The sequence below is a fragment of the Apostichopus japonicus genome, chromosome 14 (assembly GCF_037975245.1).
Source record: "Apostichopus japonicus isolate 1M-3 chromosome 14, ASM3797524v1, whole genome shotgun sequence".
Classification (NCBI taxonomy): domain Eukaryota; kingdom Metazoa; phylum Echinodermata; class Holothuroidea; order Aspidochirotida; family Stichopodidae; genus Apostichopus; species Apostichopus japonicus.
Window position 1 is genome coordinate 5,376,614 of NC_092574.1, and position 26,614 is coordinate 5,403,227.

Here is a 26,614-nt window from a genome sequence, read left to right on the forward strand (position 1 = left end):
GTAACATGTAGTTGTACTAGGCCTAATAAAATTAAAGTAAATTGTAGGCCTAGCCTGTGCTAAGCTTAGCTGGTAGTAACACAGTGATGGGTTGGTTGTGAGAGGCCCATCTGAATACTTGAAACGCGCTCACGAATTCAAATATGGAGAGTGTATATTCATTAAAAAAGATGTAAAAACCTGTAAATTAGATGAAAACTGTGACGGGACGTAGTCGGTTTGTGTCATTTTCAAAACTCATCAGCACTGACCATTTCGTAAATCTTCATTATGCTCGTCATAGAATATGGAACGCCGATTGTGCCAATTCTGCAAAATTCCGTATTATTTCATTCATTCATTTATATATTATTTTTTAGTACAAATTAGGATTCAAATAGCACGCAAGCAGTCGCCAACGCTGGACAAGGAAACTGAATAGCAATAAATAGTTATTTGAACTCAAATTAACTTATATTGTTTCAGCTGAAGTCATACAGGAGAAACACATCAAAAAAAATTTAAAAAATGAGACAGAGGTAATTATTGTTCGCATCAACCCAATATATCATATCATATCCATCATTGCAAAGGTACGCAGTGTTAACTATGTGTGCCTCTCTCTCTCGCTCTCTCAAAAGTGTTGATGTAGCATACGCCTATTAAATTCCCCATTGACTTGCACTGTATATAATAAAAGTAATGTGGTCACTAATACTCTCGATAGAAGTTCTCACCAGCTAACGTTATCCACATCATTGAATACCTGACAAGTTTTAGTCAATCATGGCACCATCACGTTTCTGTATAATGACCGTGAAGATTTTTTGCTATGAGAGTCTGGAGTTTTCGCCACTTGTAAACAAACATCTTAACTCAGTGGTAACCATTTATCGTACGCTGATCCTGCATGGGAGGCCTAAAATGGTCTATAATTACCTCAATTGACCCAAGTTTTGCACCACATGTACTTCCCGACATTCATTCTCAACATTCGAGCCACACACAAGAAACAGATCCTGATTGAAAAAATATTAAAAAAAGTTGTTCTCTTGCTGCTTTTTGTTTTGTTTCTTTGTTTTTCACTTTTCCTGAGGAGAACGCTTGGGACGGATTGGTATATATTAGAATAGGAGTATGCCACTTTCAGTGGATGCAATGATTTGGCTTAGTTGGTTGAGTTGTAGAACACTGTGAAAGAGTGTAAAACTTAGCTATAGTAATATGTGAGGAAAGTATGTGAGACATTATTTATAGTGCAGAATTTTATGAAATTTCTGTGGTGTAGGCTTAATTGTTATATAATTGACCCCCTCACCTGCTCACTAAAGGTCAGAACATCTATCCACTTTGAAGAAAATATCGTATTTTGAAATATAACATATAAGGTTATGAATACGAGAATACATCTACAGTAGTCGCACTGTACTGAAAATGCATGTTAACGACCGTCGAATTATATAATTCCTGCTCTAATATACAGGCGCGTAGCCAGGGGGGCGAAGGGGGACTGAGACCGCTTCCCCCCCCCCCCTTGAGCATATTTTTTGTACGTTTTTATGATATCGCTAGTAAATTCAAAATAGAAAATGCTTAGATGCAACTTGCAATGCCTGGGAAGTGCCATTTCCAGCGATCTGGGAGACATTTTCGGCCAAAATTTTCTGGTGCGCTTCGCGCCAAATTATGGTGGCGCCACGCTTAGATAGTTTCCAATACCGAATCTGCGGCTCTGATAATTTGCCTACAGGTTCGCCCCTCCCTTCGAAAATCCCTCTCTATACTCGCCTGAATAAATACTAATACAAACAGCCAACCAGGATCATGTAACCAGTGCACATTAACTGATCAAACAAGCCAGTGAGCTATACCCTTATAGAAAGGTGGTTTCCATGTACTGGAATGCCAAAGAAGATGTTAAAAGGTTAAAAAAATGCTGACATCATACAGGTTTCTCACATCATTGCTCGCGTCATTGCCTCGATATTTTTTTTTTTTAATTTTCAATAGGGTTTTCACTTCTGGGACATGCCCTGATGCTCTTAAACCGCTAAAAAAAAAAAAAATTTGCAAGACAATACTATCGCTGAGAACTACCGGCCAATCAGTCTATCACCCTAATAATATTTCAGACGCAATCTTTGATGTCAGTTTTACATATAGTTCGGTCATTTCAGTATGTTACTTGCCTGAAAGCCCAGTCAATCTTTACTTATTTTCCACGCGCAATTTGCAGATTTGTCGAAAAATGTCAATGCCGGTGTCAAACTCACAAAAAAAATAGACCTGGGAAGTGTCATTTCCAACGATCTAGGGGGCCTTTTTAGCTAAATTTTGGGGTACGTTTCGCGCCAACTCATGGTGGCGCTCCGCTTATAGTAACAAGACTCCCTCCCAGGAAATGGTCAAGCCCCCCCCAGCGCCCCCCCACTGAAAAAAATCCTGGCTACGCTACTGGGGGTGTGACACCCCAGCAAACACAAAACGTTATCATAACATTTTAAAAGAGCCTCTAAAATGTTTTTATAACGTTAAATGTGGTGTTATAAAAACGTCGGCATAACGTTTTTATGAGATATTAATGTTATATTAATGTTTTAACGAAAACATGTTTTGAAATAATAGCCTGAAAACGTTTTCGTGACATATTAATTACACCACAAATAACGTTATCAAAACAAAAGACGAAACGTTTTAATAACGTTTTAAAAACGTTTTTGTGTTTGCTGGGACACCAGTGAAAAGCAAAATCGGTTTTAAATCGATGCCAAGTAGGTCTCAAAGTTTCGGTCCTATCTATAGCAAGCATGAAAAGTAATAAAGCAACAATTAAGAAAAAAAGGGGGAATATTCTCCCCGTTTCTTCCTAACGGCTACTACATTTCCAATATCATGGAGAATATGGGAACAATAGTTATCTGCAACAGCTGCAGCTGAAGTCCAGCTAAAAGGACACTCACCAGGGCTTGGAGTTCATTGCGGAAAAGTATAAACCAACTTGAAATGGCTCAATAAATTACATTGGCAGTATAAACACCGCAGTGCTATATCTAACAGTACACAAGAAATGTAAAAACACCAAAATATGACCTATTGTATGTCTAGATGCAGCATCATGTTTGATCTCCAAAGTAAGGCAAAATATATATTTTGCCTTACTCTAGAGATCAAACATTGTGGCTTTCAAAGTTTCTGTGACCATATATGTTACTTGTTAGTGTCCACATATTATTAGCTATCTAGCTTTTTTTATCTTAGAGTCAGACCTGTTGTCAAAGAATAACGTTAGACCCTGGCTAACGGTCAGCAACTTGTAACAACCCCGATTTTAAGGTCTGCTGTATAGGTCTACTGTAACTATAGCACGCTATCATGGAAAAGTTTCCTGAGATGACGTAATCGACCTGCCTCTTCGTCTTCGTCTTCGTCTTCGATACGGTGACACATCCGCAAAAAGGGACAATATCTCACCACACACACGTCAAGAGAGTAACTATAGTTAAATCTGACCGAGTACTGATATAAGTGACAGGATTCACAGAACCACTGGAACTACTAATGAGGTCTGAAGGCAGACTATTCCAATCCCTAATTGTATTTGGAAGAAAACTATACTTATAGCAATTGGTACTGGCATACAGTTGGCAGAAATGCATATCGTGCATGTTCCGACTCCTACGCAGAGGCTTTCTTAGGCAGTCAATAGGGATCTGAGCCTGACCATAGATGCCCTTAGCAAATAAGATGATTCTACTTTGTCTGCGCCTCTCTGCCAAGGGCACCAGGTTTAGGTCCCGTAACAGAGATGAGACAGAGCCAGGCTCTCTTGAGTAATCTGAAGCGATGAAACGGGCTGCACGCCTCTGAATGTTTTCGAGGTTGTGCTGCAAGAAAGCTTGGTGGGGATCCCAGACAGAACTAGCATATTCCAAAACTGACAGGAGGAGACCTTTATATGCAGCCAAGTTTGCATCCTTCGAACAAGGGGATAAGTTTCTACGAAGAACTCCCAATATCCTATTTCCTTTGTTACACACATTTTGAATATGCTTTCCCCAGTTGGAGATCTGAAGTGATATGAATACCCAGATATTTAACACAATCAACCTTAACCAATTGAACCCCATTGAGCATGTAATTGAAATTCACAGGTTTCCTCTTTCTAGTAATGGTCATAATGTTACATTTCACGGCTGGAAACTCATGCCCCAATCTTTAGCCCATTGCCCTAGTATATTAATATCTTCCTGAAGTTGATGACCATCACTGACATCATCGATAACCCGATAACAGGCCTCGGTCGTATAATGACCTCTTTTTACCAATTAGTCTTCAACGCCTGCCACATGAGGGTGTATGAGGGTCTTCGTTTGACATGAACATATTTCCACACAGTGTTTACACAAAGAGCCTAATATTGATAAGCAGCTACGTAGGCTAACCTTAGAGCCTGAGGTGGATTTACGACCGTGACAGGTCGATTTTGTAAATCACAAAACTTTCCTAGCTATAGGGTGCTATAATTCTCTGACAGATGTTCGGCGTGTTATTTTGAACGGAAAAGTATCATTCCAGGTCCACCTACTGTCAGAGCAATCATTTGGTTTGTCAACAGCAAGCTATCTGTTCTCGGCAATATCTTCAGATATTAAGCCTAACAGCATCACTTTTCAGCAAAACTTGGGCCTAGTCAAGGCCTTGGCCACGTTGGATGTAACGTTTATACGGTCAACATCGTACAGCATACAGGCGTACGCTGACGTAGAGCTAGCCTAGCCTGCAGGCGGCCACATTATAGCCGTACGTAATGCGAGAACGAAATTAACATCGCGAAGAAAATTGTCGGGACTAGGTGTGTTGGCAGGAAGTTGAACGTTTTTCTTTCGTCTTTATCATGAAATTTGTATCTTGCCATTGAACTATTTAGTCTGAATGTATACCCCAAGGCTAGGATTGGACTCGATAACTATGCCTTGCTTACGTACTTAGCTAGCCTAGGCCTATTTAGGCTAATCCAAGCCATAGACGCATACAGTGCTAGCTAGGGCCTGGTAATTTTTCAGACACGAAGGCTGTTTTGGACCAAGTATGTGTTTTCACTACTTTGCTACAATCAACAGCTCTGTTTTATCTTTGCATTAAATGTAACAGGTAACTTTCTAATACAACTTGCAACTAAGCCATAGTGCTAGTGCCTAGTAGTTTCTCAGAAATAGGCTGTTTTGGACTAAGAAGTAATTATGTGTTTTCATGGTTAGGCTATTTTGGTACAGTCAATGGCACTGTTTTAACTTTACATCAAATGTAACAAAGTTTCTTATGGACTTATTTCTTACTAAGTTTATTGCAACAGCAATCAATGAACGTTATAGATGACAATGTGTTTTTCTCATCCATAACGTACATAGCTAGAGTTGAATGAGTTGGAATAGTTCTGTAAATCTGTGTTTAAAGGGTGTGAAGACTCGCGCAAAAAGAAGCATCTAATGCCGGTAATCTGACCACGTTTCGAATGAGGTGTAACAGAATGTTAGACACCACCATCGATCCCAGAAAATACACACACAGCTTGTTACCGTCGGTAATTAGACAATATAGTGTACAGTCAGTACAAACAGCAGTTTCATACGCTTTCTTTTACACTTACAGTATAGTTACATTCTTTTTCAGGTCACTGAGGGCTAAATTTGAAATGCTTTTGGCTACACGTATTTTGTCTATGTTGTGGTCACAACAAAGCTAAGCAGTTCCTTGGTATATGACATTCCAAACTTTGCCAAATGTGTTTGTTGTGTGCGTTTGCAGCTCATAATTAGTTTGCATAACCTACGCACAGGTAAGTTCTAACTTCACTTGATATGTATGTTTGGTTTAGCATGATGTTTCTTCATTTTTTTATAATTGTTACAAGGTTATTTAAAACTTTACATTTCTCTGATATTTTGACGGCAAAAAACAACATTGGCAAATTAAATCAGTAGTCTGTGGAACCATATGGCTACTGTAAACCTTTTTTCTATTTTTATTTTAAATATAAGACATCTTCATGAAGTTATATATTTAATATGTATGTATGTATGTATATGTGATCTTCCCGCAAGCAGGAACTCGCGAAAGAAGCCATACACAATACACAAAGGAATAAGCAGGCCAAAGTCAAAGATTGAATGCCATGAATAAAGTTCTTGAATATGAAAATGCAAGTGCCTGAACGTGTGATAATTGCTAGAAGCAATCATTTCTCCTTGCAACTTCCTGTAAATTATGCACATAATTATTATAACAAGGAAGATATTCTGCAGATGTGTAGACAAGTTTTTTATTGCTCATATATGTACAGTTCAAAAAGTTTTGCATATTGTTTCTCAGATTTTACGGTCGATCTGTACAACCAGTGAGTGTTGCATATGTGATGCATGTATGATGTTTGGTTCTAAATGGAGATGAAAGTGACTGAAATTAGATCGATTGAGTGGTTACAACTCCACATTGAACACATCATATATAATGTGTATCAATACAGCTGTACATTACAAATGTAACGCCACTCGACGCTGAAAACTATAGCTCACTCTTGGAAGAGAATATAATGCGTTTATTAAGGAAGGAAAGTTCACCCAATCTCAAATTGAAGACCAATAGAAACGTCAATTAATCCAAATATAATTTTATCAAATTTTAAAATTAACAAAACGAGACAATGCTCATAACCTAACAGGCTGGCAGCTATACATAATCTCTAATATTGTTATCCCACCCACAAAATACATCTTCCCCAATGCAAATTCTAAGTACTTTCAAGTAATTTCAGATACAAGCTAAAGAATAATACCCAATGAACCCCCAGAACAGTTGCGTGCCCCTAAGCTAACAACTACCCAATCACCTTGTTATACAATGACCAGCAGCTCAAAATAGTAGTATAATATTAACTAACGAACGTTCATCTGCGCAAACAAGCACAATAAATACTCCCATAACTTAGCCGAGGCCCAACATTGATCATATAGGCTACTATTACTATGCCAAAGCCTAGTAAGTAGTAATTTATAATGTAGCTTGGGCCTCCTGTTACACAAACACAATGTGTGAGGTTTGCTTAGTGTTGTAGACGAGTCCAGCCTATGCGAGCCCAACTCTAAGTCCCTGGCAAATTGCAAAGAAAGAATTTTTTTCCTTAATTATAAATTGTTCTGATGCCTTGATGATGCATGAGAATGCAAATTTATATGCTATTCATCTCCAACCATAATGTCTATCATGTCTTACTTCAAATAAAGCAATTATTTCATGATAATTGATAGTTAACATTTCACAAACACATAGTGCAAAATGAAGCATGGTAACTTTTTACAGTATAGGTACTGCATGCATGTAAAATTACAGGCTTACAAGATAGTATGCAATGGATGACGTATGTTCCCACTCAAACTAAATACTGGTACTGTATACATATAAAAGTGTATGACAAAGAACATAAATATTCAATTGCCTATCAAATTGTCAACAAAATAAAGGTACAGTCTTAAACATGTTCGCTGTGTACACACCGGTAGGCAGTATTTGACCTGATTTGTTGGAACTAAACTAGCTTTTCCTCAAGATATGGGTCATGAAGACTTTCTTAACGGTTCAATGGTACAAACAAAGTGAATCCCGTAACACCTGCATAAAGACAACCGTTGATGACCTAATTATTGCTGCGAACATAAGATAGGTGTGGCTTCTTCAGCCTTTATCAATTACTGCATTAGTTCTGAGACTAGTATACGTTATTAGTACTGTGTTATGCTGTACCAAGATTGTACCACAGTAATCCGCTCCTAACAAGATCAGTACGAGTTGAATGCTGGAGACTGTATTGTGTGCTGTGTTGCTGCAGCGGGAATCCAGTGGCTTCTCACGGTTACATCATCTGCAGTTCAAGATGATGTACCACACACTTTACCAGGTTACTGGGTGGGAATTGTCATAGAATTGAAATGCTACAGAATAGGAATTGGTCTCTAGGTCAAAATGACAATTTTAAGCATGTTCCTTGTGCAGAAGCAATATCGGTTGTGAACAGCCGGTAAATGAAGCTTATAACTCCAGGAGAAAACATTGACTTACAACCTTCATGGGTATGTCTAGTACTATCTAAATATGTGGTTACCATGTTAACTGAGGTTAAAGGTCAAATCTGTAACTTTATTGCATATATTTGATATCTCTTTAACTACTTGACCAATAAACTTCAAATTTGGTAGGAAGATTAATGGTCATAGGCCAAGGATCGAATCAAGCAAAGATGACATATTTCCATTAAAGAACAATATGTGCATGGAAAAGGCATTCATGAAGTAACTACTAAAAGTCAATACCTTCCAAGTCCTTGTTAGAAAACTTAAATTTATCACCGAATTTCCAAACAATGAAAACAATATATTTGGTATCCCCTACCAACACTGCTCATTTTGGTTTTCTTTACTCGACCTGTTCAAAACACCAGTTACCAGCACAAAATTTTAATACTTCGCTCACTCTTCTTGATAATCAAATAAGAAGAAGAAGAAGAAAAACAGAACTGCTCAGAGCCCCCAATCTTTTTCTATTTTTTATCATTTTCATTACCGGCCTGAACAGATCTTGCAATTAGTTTATGAACGACATTTCTTTGATGGATTTTTTATTAAAGTTCTTTGTAAAGAGTGGATGGAATACAGAGATGTTCAACAACACGTCAGTTTAGAGATAAAGAATAATTGATGCAAGCGATGACAACATGATCACACCATCTCAGCTGTCAAGATAAAACACCACATGTGGAATGTACTAGTTATCCAGTGTTTTAGTCTCAACTTGTATCATGTCAGTCAATAAATATCTATGTTGCATGTCAAGATTTTTTATTGGTATTTTGCAGAATTTATTTAAGCCAGATTGTAGCTGTAAATTTATAAACTTTGCTGATTAGAAAATGACAGTGGGATGAAAGGCCTGCTGTCACTGATGTAGTTGAAGGAATGGTCTATCTACAGAATTATTCTACCGGTTTGAATTAGCTTGCTAGACGAGACAATATGGAACAATGGAACAGATATCATATGTAGCACTTCATATTGAAAATGAATGTGGATACCTGTCACTGTTAAGGAGTTATCGTATCAATTCATTTTTCTCATTCCTGTGTGCAGCAATGAGTTTTAGCGAGAAAAACAAATTCAGCTTCTTGTGGCTGGCTTCATCATAGAGACCCAATTTCAATGTGCTGTTGCACTACTATGGGCTCTCTTTGTTATCTTAACTTGAAAAAGTGAAATATAGGTTAAAGAGTTATCTTTCCAATAATCAAACTTTCTCACAAAGACTGTTTACCACCAGACTTGGGTGGGTGGTGGGGGAGGGGGAGGGGGGGGGGCAGGAGATAGAGAGAAAGACCCATCCTATATATTAAGTAGACTTACCTATTCAATTTGCAAAATGAACCCTGCTTGTTGTAACCCATTTTAGAGTGTGGGTTTCAGCAGCAGTGTTCATTCTCTGGAGAAATATAGAAATTATCTCTCAGAATATGTTTCAATGATTCTAATTGGTTGAAATTTGCCACTGGACAAGACATTGGCAAATCAGGAGTTCTTTTATATATATGCTTGAACTTAATTACTTAGCAGTAGCATATGTATAACACTGTAAAACTGCAATTTGTGTATGACTCCACAGGTCTTACCCACAGCAGCTATGAGTCATACATCTAAAGTCTGATGAACCTAATAATTAGGGTGATTAATGTATACAAATTTGTGCCACAAGGACTTAATATGAAACTTGGTATGCTCAATGACGATAAAAGCATAAAACGTTTCACAAGTAACTTCTATAAGAAAGGAAGAAAATACGATAAAATAAGGATTGAAGAGAGTAAATGTTCGAATATACTAATAGAAGAAAGAAAAAAATTTAAGGAATAAGTGAGTGTGATTTTTGGTTTTTTAATTCCTGTTAAATTTCTAGTTAATTTGCTAGTCATTTAATACCAACATACTCTCCAGTAGATGATCAGAATATTCTGCAGCTTTTCTGTGTATTATTCCTCAGCCTTGCATTTCTTGACTTGTCCTTTTTTAGGTATTTCTGTGAGTAAATTTCATGTATTTTTGTACTCCCATCTGTGGCCTCCTAGCAGTCATTGACCTCCAGATATAAAGTGTGCAGGAGCCAGACATTGCCGTTATCGTACTCTATCCCTAGCTGTTGTTATACTGTAACACATACAGCTCATGTCTCTGTCAAAAACTTAACTCTCTTAGATGCTGGCAGTTTTCGGTTTACACAGATTGGTAGCGAGATGAAATTACTGGCGGTGAAATGAAGACAAGATCAATCAATGTTTATCATCTTTGGCTAGAAACTGCTGAGGGGGTTTAGGTATGTTTTTTCCCCTTTTGAATAATAAATATTTATGATATTGGGAGTCTGGGACAGAAGGGTTGCCAACATTGTTTCCTTGTCCTTCAATCTTATAAAATGCTATGATATTTATAAATCTATTGTAGGGGATTGTATCTCCTATAGTTGGCATATCTTTCATGTAATGTGGTCGTGAGGAGAATGGTAACAAGTAATCTATTCTTAGCATTTTGAACTGGCTTTTTGGCATATTGCTTGTGGTGTTTGTTCAGTACAATGCAACAAAATATGTTTACATTCAAATTGAGGAAGAAAGTCTTAAGGTTGGACAAGAAAGCTGAAAATTGAAGCTTACCAATTAGTGATTGCACATGTAGTTAATACTAGTATCAGTGAAACTATCTGGGCAAGTTTTTTGTACAATCAAGTAGCATCATTAATTACTGGGCAATATTCTTCATGTGGGAAAAATGGGGGCGGGGGGGGGGGGATTGGCAGAGGATGTTTTGCCGATCATCAATTACAATCCTATTATGAGTAAATATGCTTGAATTGATGACCAATGTTAAGCACTAACAGCTGCTTGAATGTAGGACACCTGGCAATAATGACAAACAATTGTCAATGCTCACCTGTCTGTTTATTCTGGATAGTTCTACTGTAGATTTTTTTTTTTTCAACTGTATCAACATTAAACCTGATGGCTGAAAACCAATTTGATCAAATTTGTGTTGTGTTGTGTTGATTTATATATAAATATATATATATATATATATATATATATATATATATATATATATATATATATATATATATAAATATATATAAATATGTATAAATATATATATATAAATATATATAAATATATATATATATATATATATATATATATATATATATATATAAATATATATATATATATATTTGTAAATATAAAGTTGGTTGGTTTGCGTCTATCTTTGGCGCAGAGTGTTCTATGTCCGGTGGACAGAGCGAAATGTATGTTGAGACTAGTGGAACACTAGTAGTTGTTACTCAGAGCTTCACGCTTTGAGCGATCATCAGACAACTCCATCAATGTGTATCATCAATTCAAGCAATATATAATTAAAGCCTGTGATTAATTAATCAGTTCTAAGCTGATTACTCAGTCATTACTCACAGGTGTATTTATGATCATATATTTTCAATATCTCTTCCAGTTCGGTTTGTCCTGCATTTGCATCATCTCATCCTGTACAGCAGGGACTGAGGATACTAGAACTATGGCTCATCAGAGGCACACTTCGTCCAGAGATGGTAAGGATTTCATCCATGCTAGACAGTGGCGGAGCTAGGGGTATTGGTCAGGGGGGGCCAAGAATGGTCTGTAGGGGCGCTTTCGATACTATCTAAGCGGAGCGCCACCACAGGTTGGCACGGAGCTGGAGAAATTTTTTGAGTAAAGATACTCCCTAGATCGCCGGAAATGACTCTTCCAGGCCTTGCTGATTTGCAGATAAACGAAGAATAAATAGGTGTCATGGCCATTTTGTCAGAAAATTACACCAACAAAATGTGACAAATGTCAATAGGTATTTGAGGGAGCAATAAAAAAGTCAATCGCGAATAAGTAAAAAGTGATAAAAAGCTGAAAAGGGCGCCAGCAGTCCATCCGCCCCCTCTGACTGTATGGACGCTCTGCCACTGATGCTAGAGAAAGGTAAAATGTAGCATTGAGACTTTTACACTAGTTGTTTAGGATATAAATATTTATTGCAGCATTGAAAAGAAAGAGTTTCTTCTGTTCTGAGATTAATGACATATGGCTTCCCACAACATATAATAGAGAACATGATATGTATCTCCAGTGTACAATAACAGCCATATATATTTGCATCAGTGTAGTAATTTAAATGCTTTTGCATTTTGCTGTGCAATTCCAGATGAATTGTTCCCTGTCTTTCAGAAAGATGTAAAGTTGGTTGTGGCATCGATGCAACAGAAATGTACTGCTTTTAGTTTGGTCTGTAATTTCATTAAACCTCCTGAGTATTGTTAAAGTAAGATTTCCTTGGTGAAATAAGATACTTTTCTCGATACTTTTCACCAAATGAAGATACTGAAAGTGAGCAAGTAATTGTTTTGTTCCATTTTGTTGTACATATCCCATTGTCTAAACACTTTAATTAATCAAATCAAGTTGAAATATATAAAAAATTCAACCTATTACTTACTACTAGTAAACAACCTTCTTATGAATTTTATTATCAAATAGCAATGAATATACTACTTAATCGACTCAAAAAGACTACTTTAGTATCCAAAATCTTGTGTCTCCAAATATCACTTGTAAATGTTATGTTTGTCTGTATAGGTATTGGTCAGCTATTTGCAGTCATTTTACTTCTTTTGTAGCTAATTTCACGTTCAAATTTATCTCCTCTATGTACCTTTTCCTCTCTTTTTGTCAATTATGTCTTCTTCAGTCATACTAAATTATAACAGAACATACCAAACCCCTTTAATCTGTACAGTATAGATTTACATACATTGTGCAAATGTCAATTTTATGCCTTTCTCCTGAATTATGTACGCACATGCGATTGCAGAAGGAAGGGAAAATGACACATTTTCTCGCTTATTTTTTTTTTCGCCCTTGTCTAATGGCGGCCATGCTATGCCGGAATTACAATTGCATCGGAATAATTTACATAAACTTCATTTACATTCCTGAGTGCAAAGAGCCGTATCAAGTGTCTGCAAACGAATCGCTTCAATAGATCCCCAAACCTTTACAAGTTTTATATTGCAGCAAGAAAATCCAAAAATAATGAAAGAGCTGTTTTGAAATTCATGAGACTCTCAGGGGGGGTAGAATGGAGTGTCAAATCGAGTGATATCTCAGGACACTGCGTCTCCAACCACTTTCCTACCCATTTTAATTTTGGAGGCATTAAAATTTCAGTTTTAGAGAAAATATGACGCTGCAGGCCTCTTTGAGTGATCAGTCGCGTTTGGGATGCGTCGTGAATGTCGTGCAAACAGGGATAAGGTTTCATAGAGACTTTTGTTAGCGGCAGTTAGAGTTTTAGGCTTACATCCTAATGGGAAAAAGATGGAGAACTACTTGTAAATGTATTGGACTGGTGTTTTTAGCTCTATCTGTTGGAAGTATTCCGGTCTTCGAGGTAGGATTTTCATTCATGCAGTACATTTGTACTGATAGTGAATATTAAGTTTAAAAATGGAGTTTTAATGAAATGAGTTGAGATATCAAAAGTTGCTATTATTTTTCTTGAGGGTGAAGCCATCAATACCAGGAATGCTTAAGCCAGTAGTAGTAATTTGAATTCATTTCTACACTGTGTCTTTGTATAATGGAGCCCTTGACTATTTGTGTATTTATTTGCAAAATCTGTGAAATTGTTTCATATACTATATATATAGAACGTTTGTGAAAGTAGTTTTAAATTCCTGTTACCAGTATTCTTGAGAAATTGTTGTGTCATCCTCATACACAAATTTAGAAAGAAGAATGTTTGTTTCATATTTGTACTGAATATTTCGTTATTGTTTTTACAGTAAAATAAATGTAAAAAGTTTACCATCAAAGCAGGGAAAATCATATAGGTTGATACAATCATAAATTTTAGGAGCTAGTCTTTTGCCTTATATCTTGTGAAAAGCGTTTATTACTAATATTAAGAAGTTTCTTCATTTCTTGTATCATGAAGTAAGTCCAAGGTTCTAATTTATTGTGATTCATTTATAAAGTGTATTTGAGAGACTTGCTGTGTTGGATGTATCTCATGTCAATTCTGTTCCAAGTGACTAAGTATTCCCTGTTGGATAGGTAATGTTATAGTGTTCTGTGTACTTAACAATGCAACATGTTGGTCTGCTCATAACACAAAATATAAGGTTTTTCAAAGGTTAATCACAGTTTTGCATTGGAATTGTGTTTACATAGAATGACATGGTTTGTGAATTATGACCATGCCTTCCACAGTAGCAAAGAATCTTCCAGAATGTTTTTGTTGGAATTGTGTTTACATAGTTTCACATGGTTAATGAATTATGACCATGTCATCCACATTAGCAAATAATGTTTCCCTTGGTATTGTGTTAACATAGTATCACATGGTTAATGAATTATGACCATGCCAACCACATTAGCAAAGAATGTTTCCCTTGGTATTGTGTTAACATAGTATCACATGCATGGTTTATGAATTATGACCATGCCATCCACAGTAGCAAAGAATCTTCCAGAATGGTTCCCTTGGTATTGTGTGTACATAGTAAGACATGGTTTATGAATTATGACCTGTCATCCCGGTAGCAAAGAATCTTCCAGAAAGTTCGCCTTGGAATTGTGTTCACATAGTATGACATGGTTTATGAATTATGACCATGCCATCCACAGTAGCAAAGAATCTTCCAGAATGGTTCCGTTGGTATTGTGTGTACATAGTAAGACATGGTTTATGAATTATGACCATGTCATCCCGGTAGCAAAGAATCTTCCAGAAAGTTCGCCTTGTTATTGTGTTTACATAGTAAGACATGGTTTATGAAATCATGACCATGTCATCCACAGTAGCAAAGAATCTTCTAGAATGTTTGCCTTGGAATTGTGTTCACATAGTATCACATGGTTTATGAATTATGACCATGCCATCCACATTGGCAAAGAATGTTTCCCTTGGTATTTTGTTAACATAGTATCACATGGTTTATGAATTATGACCATGCCTTCCACAGTAGCAAAGAATCTTCCAGAAAGTTCGCGTTGGTATTGTGTTTACATAGTAAGACATGGTTTATGAATTATGACCATGTCATCCACAGTAGCAAAGAATCTTCCAGAAAGTTCGCCTTGGAATTGTGTTCACATAGTATGACATGGTTTATGAATTATGACCATGCCATCCACATTAGCAAATAATGTTTCCCTTGGTATTGTGTTAACATAGTATCACATGGTTTATGAATTATGACCATGCCATCCACATTAGCAAATAATGTTCCAGAAAGTTTGCGTTGGTATTGTGTTTGCATAGTAAGACATGGTTTAGGAATTATTACCATGCCATCCACAGTAGCAAAGAATCTTCCAGAAAGTTTGCGTTGATATTGTGTTTACATAGTAAGACATGGTTTATGAATTATGACCATGTCATCCACAGTAGCAAAGAATCTTCCTCAATGTTGTCTGATTTAGATGTTTTATATGTTTGTTGCCAATTTTGAATTAGAATAAATTGCTTTTTTTTGTTTCTGTTGTGGTATTTTTCACTAAATGAACTGTTGGTGTTAAATATTGTTCTGAGTCAGCATTATTTAAGCTATACACTCATATTTAATGCAGTGCATAAATCTGTGATGCAATGGTACCGCTTGAAAGTGAGACTTACTTGGAACTAAAGTAGGACAATGGACAAGGTTCGTTCATTTAATTCACAAGACACAATAGGCTATGTAAAGTCTGTTGCACAGCAAAAACTTGGCAATTGTCATTTTGTGTGCATACGAATGGAATGGAAAGAAATGCTAGGCACAATCTTAGTGTTTTTAAAAGAAACTTGGTATTGAGGAAGTAAATACAGTACATTATATGGAAGTTGACTGATATACTGCACATAGGTAAGTATTCTGTGTGTACTAGTGTCAGCACAGTGTTGTGTGTATCATTAAGTATATCGAGGATATATGTTGCTTACAACATTGAAATTACAACAGGCAACCAATACCACTTAAAATGGGCCCTCCACAATCAGTGGAGTCGCCAAGCATTGCAATCTTGGGGGCACAGCACTTAATTAGGGGGACACAATGTTTATTTGTGAATGCCATCCTGGGGGAGGGATCTAAGGGGAGGGGGATTGTTTTATTCAATAAGGATCCTTAGATGCAATCTGTTGCTATATTTTGCAACTTGAAATAACTTATGTTCAAGAATGTTCGGGCTTAGTCTGTCCAATATTTATGTTTGTCATTGAGGCGGATAAAGAAGTTATACAAAAAATGGAAATTAACCCTTTAGCTTTGATAATGTTTTGAAATAATTATGGGTCATAAGATGCAATTTGTTGCTATCTGTTGATTATCCATTATGAGAGAAAAAAAAAGATGTTCTTCGCTTGAATAGCTTGAAACTTCTTAAGCTCTTTTATGTAGCGATGATATAATTATCAAACAATGTACCAATGTTTCCAAACAAACCGCACTCTTTGTTTCGAATTACGATTCTGTCAACTTGTAAAGGTCTGTATGGCAGGCTTCTGCCTGCGTGGCGGGTTTGAGGAAAGTCTACAAGGTGAAGAAGAGTGTTGAAAATTTTAATTTAAATTCATGCAGGGTAGTAGTGTAGTTTGAGCAGGTAGTTGTTATGGTCCATAACAACTCCCTGGTTTGAGCACTAGCGGTTCACGTTGGGGCCTCTGTGACCTTGTTAGTGAGAAAACAACTGCTTATTGTGATGGTCGGTGGAAAGAAGTTTAACTGGTGAACATAATACGTTTCGTCCCTCTGTAAGAAAATGCTTCTGTTTGAATATTTCTTTATCACTACAAATCGCAGATCTGTTGAGGCACCTGGGGTGGTACAATATTTTGGTGGGAGGGCACGTGCCCCCCACCCCCCAGGCCACCCCTTGGCAATGCCACTGTCCATAAAAGCTCTGGTCAATTCAAGTCTGATTCAAGTTTTAACATGAAGCCATTTCACCCATTATTTACAGTTCTATGCAAATATGCCAGAAATTTATGCTTTTTAGCGACATCATTAAATAATCGGATCGAGGACTGTTGTACATGTTTAAGAAAACTCTGTAAAATTGCTGAAATTTACTTATTGAAATGTAATTATGGGTGATTAAGTACCTCAAATATTGCTACATGTATGTATCTATCAAACTTGCCAGTATTGTCCACATAAAGCCTGATTTAGTCCTATGTCCACCAAGTTAATAATGTATATATATTGCTAAGCAAACGTTGAGGATTACCTTTAACCTTTCGCAGTCTGTTTGTACAAACTTACTGCCTTACATGGAGATAATGTTACAACTTGATACATACACACACACTGACACACAGACAAAAATAAAATGTTTCTTTCCCCACGGTACTATCCAATCAGAATCAGTTGAGATAAATTTGCTTTTTGATCATTGATAGCAAATGACTAGCCCTATATATCCTGTAGAAACTCTGTCATGAAAACATTTCACTGTGAAAAAGACTAGAGAGCTGCTAATTAACACTGGAGGCCTCCACGTGTTGTGCAGGTGGTTTTTCAAACAAAAGGAAAGTTTAAAGTATCTAGTGCTTTGCTTTTACTGGATGACATCTTTGCAGATCTGCAGTACAATCATAAGGCCAGTGGCTATTTCTTTAATGCTTGACATATAAATTTATCTACTTATAATCGTTGTATCCTAGAGCTAAGGTGTACTGTATATATTGTTGTGAAACAGGAATACATTCTCTTCATGGTGTCAACCAGTAGAATGAAAGTTTAAACATTTGAACTTTTACAAGGAATTATTAACTCCTTTCGTTTTTTCTTAAGGAAGAAATTAACCCATTTGTATAACCAACTACATGAAGTATTTGAATACCAAATTTTGTCAAAGTTTTCCAGTCAATATTACTTCAGGTTCGCATAGTAATATGTATTACTCTGGTCTCTATAGGTTGTGTTAATGAACATGATATGTATATGAAGAGTTAATTTCAAAGTAACAGACCTGTTGGCTGTTTTTACTCTGTCTTATTGTTTAAGAGCTAATTTGAAGATGAGCTTTCGTTGTCTCTTTTGACTAGCATCTGACATAATATCTAGGGATGCACCGGATCCAAATTTTTGGATCCGGCCGGAACCGGATTTGCCCGATAGTACATGAAATCCGGCCGGAACCGGATTTTTTCATTACACAAAAGAAAATCATTAATAAGAAGTAGATATCGCTTCATATTATTACAGTAGTTGTATTATTTTGGTTGATCTTTAGAAACAGTGGGTCAGACTATTGAGAAAATTAAATTAAACATGTTAAACATAAATTTTCCCTACTTTGAATGTTTTTATTAATTTTTGGAAATAGTTTACATTAAGTTAATACCAACACCTTTTTAAGGAATAATTCAGGCCAAATTTTGAAAAACATCCGGCCGGATTGTGAAAAATATCCGGCCGGAACCGGATAATTGCTCACTATCCGGCAGGGTCGTCCGGCCAGACCGGATATCCGGTGCATCCCTAATAATATCTTGTTAACTTATATGCCACAGTCGGTCCATTGTGAGTTAGTGAGTTAGTATCTCAGCACAGGACATATCAAAGCCACAAAACTTATACAAATAATTAGAGGCTCTGGACATTTCAATCCTACAGTACGTAGTAAGATCAACTTTAAGGCCCTGTAGGTATGCAAGTGATTAGTTTCTCAACAGCTTAATTGCTTGAGCCTTCTTGAGGGTTGATGTAGCAAGTAAGATGATGAATTTGTTAGCTTTATTTTATGAATCTAAGTTTAAATGGAACTCAATGAAATTTTCAAGATGAATTGTTTGCAGTTCCATCGTCAGTGGATACACAGTGTCTTTATGTACTGTAAGGTGTTTGCCTGATCACGTAGATACAACTATCTATAGTATGTAACTTTGGGTTGATACTTGATCTATAATGAATCTATAAATAACCTGAGGCCATCTGCAAGCATGCACTCAACTAATTTACTATTATGCTCTTCCTCGCAGGCTCGCATATTCATCTTCACAGGTTGTATTACGCTCCCAATATTTATTGTTGTGACAAAAAGGTACTGCAGGGGTGGTGATTTTAATTTTAAGACCCCGTGACTACTCAAGGAGTTGGATCAAACAGTTCAAACACACTGACAGTATTGTTTATATATTAAACAGTTGTTAGCCTGCCATTAATCACAGCTGTATGCATGTAGCAATGTTACATGAACAAGGGAGGAAAATAAAGGGATATGTTATCTATGTTGCAGTAAATCAAAGTTCTAGGGAAGTATCGTTACATACAAAAATGTGCGACAAATCAAAGGACACGTTAACCTTCTGGACCTACTGCATAACCTGCAACACTTATAAATACTCTTGATTTATCCATGGACAGATAAAACCTGAGCTCAATTGAAGGCATGTACTGTATGTCAACATATCGACTCGAGTGTAGTACTATAAATATCGCTGACCTCACTCATTTTTTGTTATATAGCAAATGAGTGTATTTTAATAGTTAATTCTCTGAAAAAGTGCGATCAATTTTGACATATCTGTATTTCAAGGAATCCTGTTCTTTGGTAAAATGATAATTTAGTTTTAATGTCTTGACTCCCTGGACAATGAGTTTTAATCAGAAGGTCAAAGAAATTAAGGGGGAGGAGAAAGTAAGGAAGAGGATAGAGAGAGAGAGAGAGAGAGAGAGAGCGACTTGGGGTTTTATAAGGACGATTTGAGAGCTTTTTTTTATGGTTTTTTTTATTTGTTCAGATAAATTGCAGTTTTAGAAATTATGCAAGCTTTCAAAATGTGGGTTTTTAGTGTGCATAACTTCTCTAAAGCTGCTATTTGTGTTGAATTTGGCTCCTTTTGGTGGTACCATCTATATCTTGATTGTTAAGGGAAAGAAAGAACATTAAAGCAGAATCTATCAACTTTATCTCTGTTCAGAATTGTGACAGGAAACATGACAATTAGCAAAACCTTACTGATTAACAAAAGTGGTGTGCATCACCTTAAATTTGGGAACAAAGACTTTTTCCATTTTATTAAAATGGGTAATAAGTCTCTAACTAGGAGTAGCTAAGTGGTTGCCACCATGTAGATCCCAGAGATAGTTACCTGTACATCTAAGTATATGGAAATATTAAAATGGATTACAATTGGTCAGAATGACAGACAGGTAGGAACCAATGAAAAGTGCAGCTGTAATTATGACAGAAACTCTAAAGTTCTTTGATTTAAAAGGGACTTGTCAGTGTGTGGAGGACATTGAAGGAAACTTGTTCATCCCTTTTAACAGCAGACAATAGGAGACGTGGCATATCAATCCCTACTTCATCCGAGAGTTTAGCACTGTTTATGGTTTATTCATGCTTTGCGTTTGAGGTTTTTGTTCGAACTTGGCAATATAATTGAGTAAAATGCATGCAATGAGAAAGAGAACCTTAGCTCAAGTTACTGCAAGGCTTACAATAGTCAACAAGACTGGTCTAAATTTGGAGAGGGAAGTTTATCATATTTGGTTATTCAAGAGGTCAAAGTATCCATAGGTGTAGGAGCCTAATTTGATTTGGGGGGGGCTGTAACCAATTGCCCGAAAAATATAACCAACATTTTTCGCACGCTTCGTGCGTGTTCAACATCTTAATGTGCTATCATATAGGCATTCATCGGTTATTACATCACATGCCGATAACCGATAAATATATAAATAAATACCATTAAATGCCAAATATTAAAGTGATGTTATCATGAAATAAAACATGCTCAAGAGCACTGTACAAAAAAACCAATATAAAGGAATGAATGCCTATATGACATGCACATTAAGATGTTGAAATTTTGGTTATATTTTCCGTCTTATTACCCTTCCATATTGGTTATAATTATTGGGCAAGTCGTTACAATAATAACGATAATAATAATATCAGTTTAACCATTGAAAAACACATTGCAAATTATTCTTCTTTCAGTAGGTGCCTGAAAAATTCTCAGCATACTGCCCTAATTTTCACCCCCCAAAAATTTAAAAACACATTGCAAATTCTTCTTCTTTCAGTAGGTGCCCGAAAAATTCTCAGCATATTGCCCAAATTTTCACCAAAAAAATTGAAAAACACACAACAAATTTTTCTTCTTTCAGTAGTTGTCCAAAAATTTCTCAGCATATTGACTGTATTTTCACCAAAAATTTTGGTTGGGGGGGCTGCAGCCCCCCCCCCCCCCTCTGCCTCCTACGCCTATGGAAGTATCGATTTTTCTATTGAAGGGGAGCAATCTTCTTTTGAATGGACAGACCATCAATTGGTGATACGGACTGCATTTTATAGGTGACTTAATTGAGAGGTAAACTTATCAGAATTCATTCTCTTTAAAGATGGTTCTAATAGGTCTTTTTTTACGACTTAAAAATAGAGAGTGGCTGACTAAATAAGTTTATGACTATTTAGAGCAAAGTCCAAGTCAATCAAATAAAACTGTGATATGGGGAAAGAAATAATAGTGTTAATAGCTGAGTAGCATAGGACATATTTTGTTTCTCAGTGTAGTTATGGGCGTGCTGCATAGAGAGAAGTGCTTATGAATTGTTATGCAATTATGATACTAAAAGGAAGGAAAAATATTAAAGACGACAGCTACAGCTTTGTTAAGATGATGGCTTCAAGTGTTGTGTAAATTACAAGGTCCTAAGCCGGGGGGGGGGGGGAACCTACAGCCCGCAGGTCACATGCAGCCTGCCAGTGATTTTTTTTTTGGCTGGTGAGATGTCTCAAGAAAAAGAAAAAAAATCAATATATGTTACATCATCACAAAAAACGAGTTAGCTGCTTAGAAATTAACGGCACTAATGACGCTGTCAGGTAGGCCTACTATCCCCATGAATTATCAACTGTACTGTATTGACATTCAGTTTTTGTGAATACAGATTAAGTATACACACCTATTGCTTGAAAGTCCGTGGAATCAAAGGTTTGAAATCAACAGTGGGTCGTTGGTTAGGTACGGCCCAGTAAATTTTTCACCCCTTACATCTGGCCCATTCATTCAAAAAGGTTGCCCACCCCTGTCCTTAGATAATTGGTACAGCTGGGCGTACAAAATGGAAAGTGCCCTCACAGTTTGCCAATCCATAATTTGAGTTAATGTAGGCATAGTTAAAGTGTGTGTTGGCACAACCTTTGTTTAATGACCAATTCCAACAAGGCAACTCAGATGCGTGATCACAAATTGAAATTCACAAAACAGTTCAATATACATGACTATAGGCCTAATTCAACACAAGCTACTTTATACAAAAACTGCTATTTGTGACAAATTTATTCAAACATCCATCTTGCATTAAAGGAACGTAACTATTTACACATTCTAAACAAATGATTGATAAATCTATGATATTCTGTCATAACCTGATGTGATAGCTCAAGGTGTAGGCCTAATGTCCTAGTTTATAATAAATACATACTAAATGCCAGTAACGAGATCAGAAAGAGCACTACTTAATTTATCAGATTACTTCTCCAATTGGCTTCACAGGTCACCATTAAGATCATCCTTTATACTGGCCCCAAAGTTTAAGCATATCACCATTGGTGAAAATTTTCCTTTAAATTAAGTAGTTCTCTTCTGCCAAATTGCATCCTGAAACAAACAAAGCTCAAAAATAAACTAATCAAACATTTTGGTCAAGATCCTAGCTGGGAGATGATGAGAGCAATGCAAAACAATGGAAATTTTTATGATGCAAGCATGGCTCCAGGTTTTGATGCTTATTCTTTGTAAACAATTAGTCTCTAGTTACCTCAAAGCAAACTGCAGCAAAGGTCTGTCAAGAAAGTTCCTTCCACAAATTTCTCTTTACACTCCCTCTAGACCGTTGCATTCCTCGTCCCGTCTGCTTTTAACTGTTCCTAACATAAGAACTGCAAAATTTGGACCGAGATCTTTTAGCTATGCTTCGCCAGTTTTATGGAATTCACTCCCTGAGGTTTTAAGAAATATTGAAAGTTTTACCCTTTTTAAATCCAAACTTAAGACTCATTTATACTGCAAAGCTTATAATATCTGAATTCATTTTATGTATTATTATTTCGTAAATTGTTTTCTTGTTATATATCTGTTGTACTGTTTATCATGTAATTATTATATTCTTTTATCCACTTTTTTTATTAACTTAATTTAACTTGTTTTGTTTTGTTTTTTTAATTCTACTTATTATTGTTTTATTCTTCATCATGTAAAGCGCATATGAATATACATGTTATAGTATTTGCGCTATATAAGGAACCATATTAATAATAAATTAATAATAATAAAAAGGACTGCTTTGTTTGAAATTTATTCCTCTTAACCCAGGTCTATGTTAGTACTATGGCGGCCATAGCTTGATTAATTGCCATCATTAAACTAGATAGTGCTAACTCTCTTAGAAGGTGGGGCCCTAAACATTTATTTTTAACTCTTGGTGAAACATTTTCCTGCTTTGTCTTTAAATAAATCTTTGAAGAGAAAAAAAAAAACAAAGATAAGAATTAATTTATATCATTTTTCTTTTATTTCTACTATTTTGGACCTAAATTATTTCATATAAGGGCTTGCAAAACGCAAGGAAAGTTTGAAGAAAATTGCCCCCGCTGTTCAGGAGGAGTTTTTGACACAAAATTACCTTAAAATATACATTTGACCTTTAACCATGTGACCTTTGACCTCGGCTCCCATGTCAACCACATATTTTGATAGTACTTGACATTTCCATGACACCTGTAAAGGTTCTATGTCAATTCCATGTTTCTCCTTCCAGTTATAGCCAAAACAAGAAAAGGAGTTTTTGACACAAAATTTTACACACACAGACATACGCCCACATCCTAACACCCACACACACGCAGACATGGTTTGAACCTTCCCTCAGTCATTGACTTCCAGTCACCCTGGGGTATCCCACCATGGATGATCCCCCGAAAGTAGCAGCACTCATGAAAATTGACCATTACCATGGTAACTGTTGCTGTGGCAACTGACATAGCCGTATATCGTCCAATGGGCAAAGGAACTTCAATATCTCATATCCTCCCTATGGGAGCAATGAGATAAACTATCAGACTATAATTTAGCACATTGCAAAACCATTGCTGCACAACATTCAATAACTTTCCAAAGTTGTGCATCTAATATGAATTAAACCAAGGTCAATTTGTCCAATAGATTATTGCATTACTGCATCATCATACAGAAGGTTTGCTCTATATGCTTAAAACTAAACTTTGGCTTTCATCAGTTGACAATCTTTCATCACAGCAATTTTGCAGGTTGTAACATTGCCCAGACCAGATAATTTGTATGTTTTAGGACTTGAAGAGTTAGCAGGTTGGATGTGAAATCCAATAACTGCAATAGTTTAATATATAAAATCAATATAATCAATCTACAGATGGGATTATGAGCTCTGGGTTTCATCCAAGAGACAATAAAACAAATAAGTGCCATTAAATTGTGATAAAAGGAGGTTTTGAGAGACATTCCTCATAACTGAGAATGATTGCTCCCTAAATTTGTTCATAATTCTTCAGAGTAATGATGTGTATAAACCTGTCTTGAGAATGAAATCATCCTTAATACCTTGTAGACAGTCTGCTGAGTTTAATACTTGTCTTCCAGATATTTTAGATTAACTAGACATGATTGATAGTCAGGTGTAAACTAGGGTTCAAATTTGTGGACGATTTCTGCCAGTTAGCTGTGACCAAGGCAGAGAGAGAGAGACCCAGAGAGATGAGAAATAGCTAAAATGTTTTGCATCTAGTCACTTTGCTGCTGGGATCGACATGGATGGTGTCTGAGGTGTGTCTTAATTGTTATTAACGGGAGGGATGCATGGAGACAAATCCTAAATAAACCTAATTTGATTTTGGGGGGGCTGTAACCAATTGCCCGAAAAATATAACCAACATTTTTCGCACGCTTCGTGCGTGTTCACATCTTAATGTGCTATCATATAGGCATTCATCGGTTATTACATCACATGCCGATAACCGATAAATATATAAATAAATACCATTAAATGCCAAATATTAAAGTGATGTTATCATGAAATAAAACATGCTCAAGAGCACTGTACAAAAAAACCAATATAAAGGAATGAATGCCTATATGACATGCACATTAAGATGTTGAAATTTTGGTTATGTTTTCCGTCTTATTACCCTTCCATATTGGTTATAATTATTGGGCAAGTCGTTACAATAATAACGATAATAATAATATCAGTTTAACCATTGAAAAACACATTGCGAATTATTCTTCTTTCAGTAGGTGCCCGAAAAATTCTCAGCATATTGCCCTAATTTTCACCCCTCAAAAATTTAAAAACACATTGCAAATTATTCTTCTTTCAGTAGGTGCCCGAAAAATTCTCAGCATATTGCCCAAATTTTCACCAAAAAAATTGAAAAACACACAACAAATTTTTCTTCTTTCAGTAGTTGTCCAAAAATTTCTCAGCATATTGACTGTATTTTCACCAAAAATTTTGGTTGGGGGGGCTGCAGCCCCCCCCCCCCTCTGCCTCCTACGCCTATGGAAGTATCGATTTTTCTATTGAAGGGGAGCAATCTTCTTTTGAATGGACAGACCATCAATTGGTGATACGGACTGCATTTTATAGGTGACTTAATTGAGAGGTAAACTTATCAGAATTCATTCTCTTTAAAGATGGTTCTAATAGGTCTTTTTTTACGACTTAAAAATAGAGAGTGGTTGACTAAATAAGTTTATGACTATTTAGAGCAAAGTCCAAGTCAATCAAATAAAACTGTGATATGGGGAAAGAAATAATAGTGTTAATAGCTGAGTAGCATAGGACATATTTTGTTTCTCACTGTAGTTATGGGCGTGCTGCATAGAGAGAAGTGCTTATGAATTGTTATGCAATTATGATACTAAAAGGAAGGAAAAATATTAAAGACGACAGCTACAGCTTTGTTAAGATGATGGCTTCAAGTGTTGTGTAAATTACAAGGTCCTAAGCCGGGGGGGGGGGGGGGGAACCTACAGCCCGCGGGTCACATGCAGCCTGCCAGTGATTTTTTTTTTGGCTGGTGAGATGTCTCAAGAAAAAGAAAAAAAATCAATATATGTTACATCATCACAAAAAACGAGTTAGCTACTTAGAAATTAACGGCACTAATGACGCTGTCAGGTAGGCCTACTATCCCCATGAATTATCAACTGTACTGTATTGACATTCAGTTTTGTGAATACAGATTAAGTATACACACCTATTGCTTGAAAGTCCGTGGAATCAAAGGTTTGAAATCAACAGTGGGTCGTTGGTTAGGTACGGCCCAGTAAATTTTTCACCCCTTACATCTGGCCCATTCATTCAAAAAGGTTGCCCACCCCTGTCCTTAGATAATTGGTACAGCTGGGCGTACAAAATGGAAAGTGCCCTCACAGTTTGCCAATCCATAATTTGAGTTAATGTAGGCATAGTTAAAGTGTGTGTTGGC

The 26,614-nt window shown here is 36.3% G+C and overlaps 2 protein-coding genes across 10 annotated transcripts in view; one reads left to right on the forward strand and one right to left on the reverse strand.

Annotated features, from left to right (window-relative positions):
- The window catches only part of LOC139979658 (uncharacterized), a 29,292-nt gene extending 28,958 nt beyond the window's left edge, over window positions 1–334 (reverse strand). For both annotated transcript variants that reach the window (XM_071990670.1, XM_071990669.1), the window contains exon 1: window positions 181–334. The gene's annotated coding sequence lies outside the window, so the exon portion shown is untranslated. The remainder of the gene's footprint in view (window positions 1–180) is intronic.
- A 4,071-nt stretch (window positions 335–4,405) lies between these two features.
- LOC139979871 (pirin-like) overlaps window positions 4,406–26,614 on the forward strand; it is a 107,999-nt gene continuing 85,790 nt past the window's right edge. For 3 of the 8 annotated variants that reach the window (XM_071991050.1, XM_071991045.1, XM_071991052.1), the window contains exons 1-2: window positions 4,407–4,831; window positions 11,571–11,667. The gene's annotated coding sequence lies outside the window, so the exon portion shown is untranslated. Of the gene's footprint in view, window positions 4,832–9,872; window positions 10,387–11,570; window positions 11,668–12,948; window positions 13,539–15,869; window positions 15,997–26,614 lie in introns of those variants that run through there. The other 5 variants (XM_071991048.1, XM_071991053.1, XM_071991046.1 and 2 more) reach the window with 5 other exon arrangements.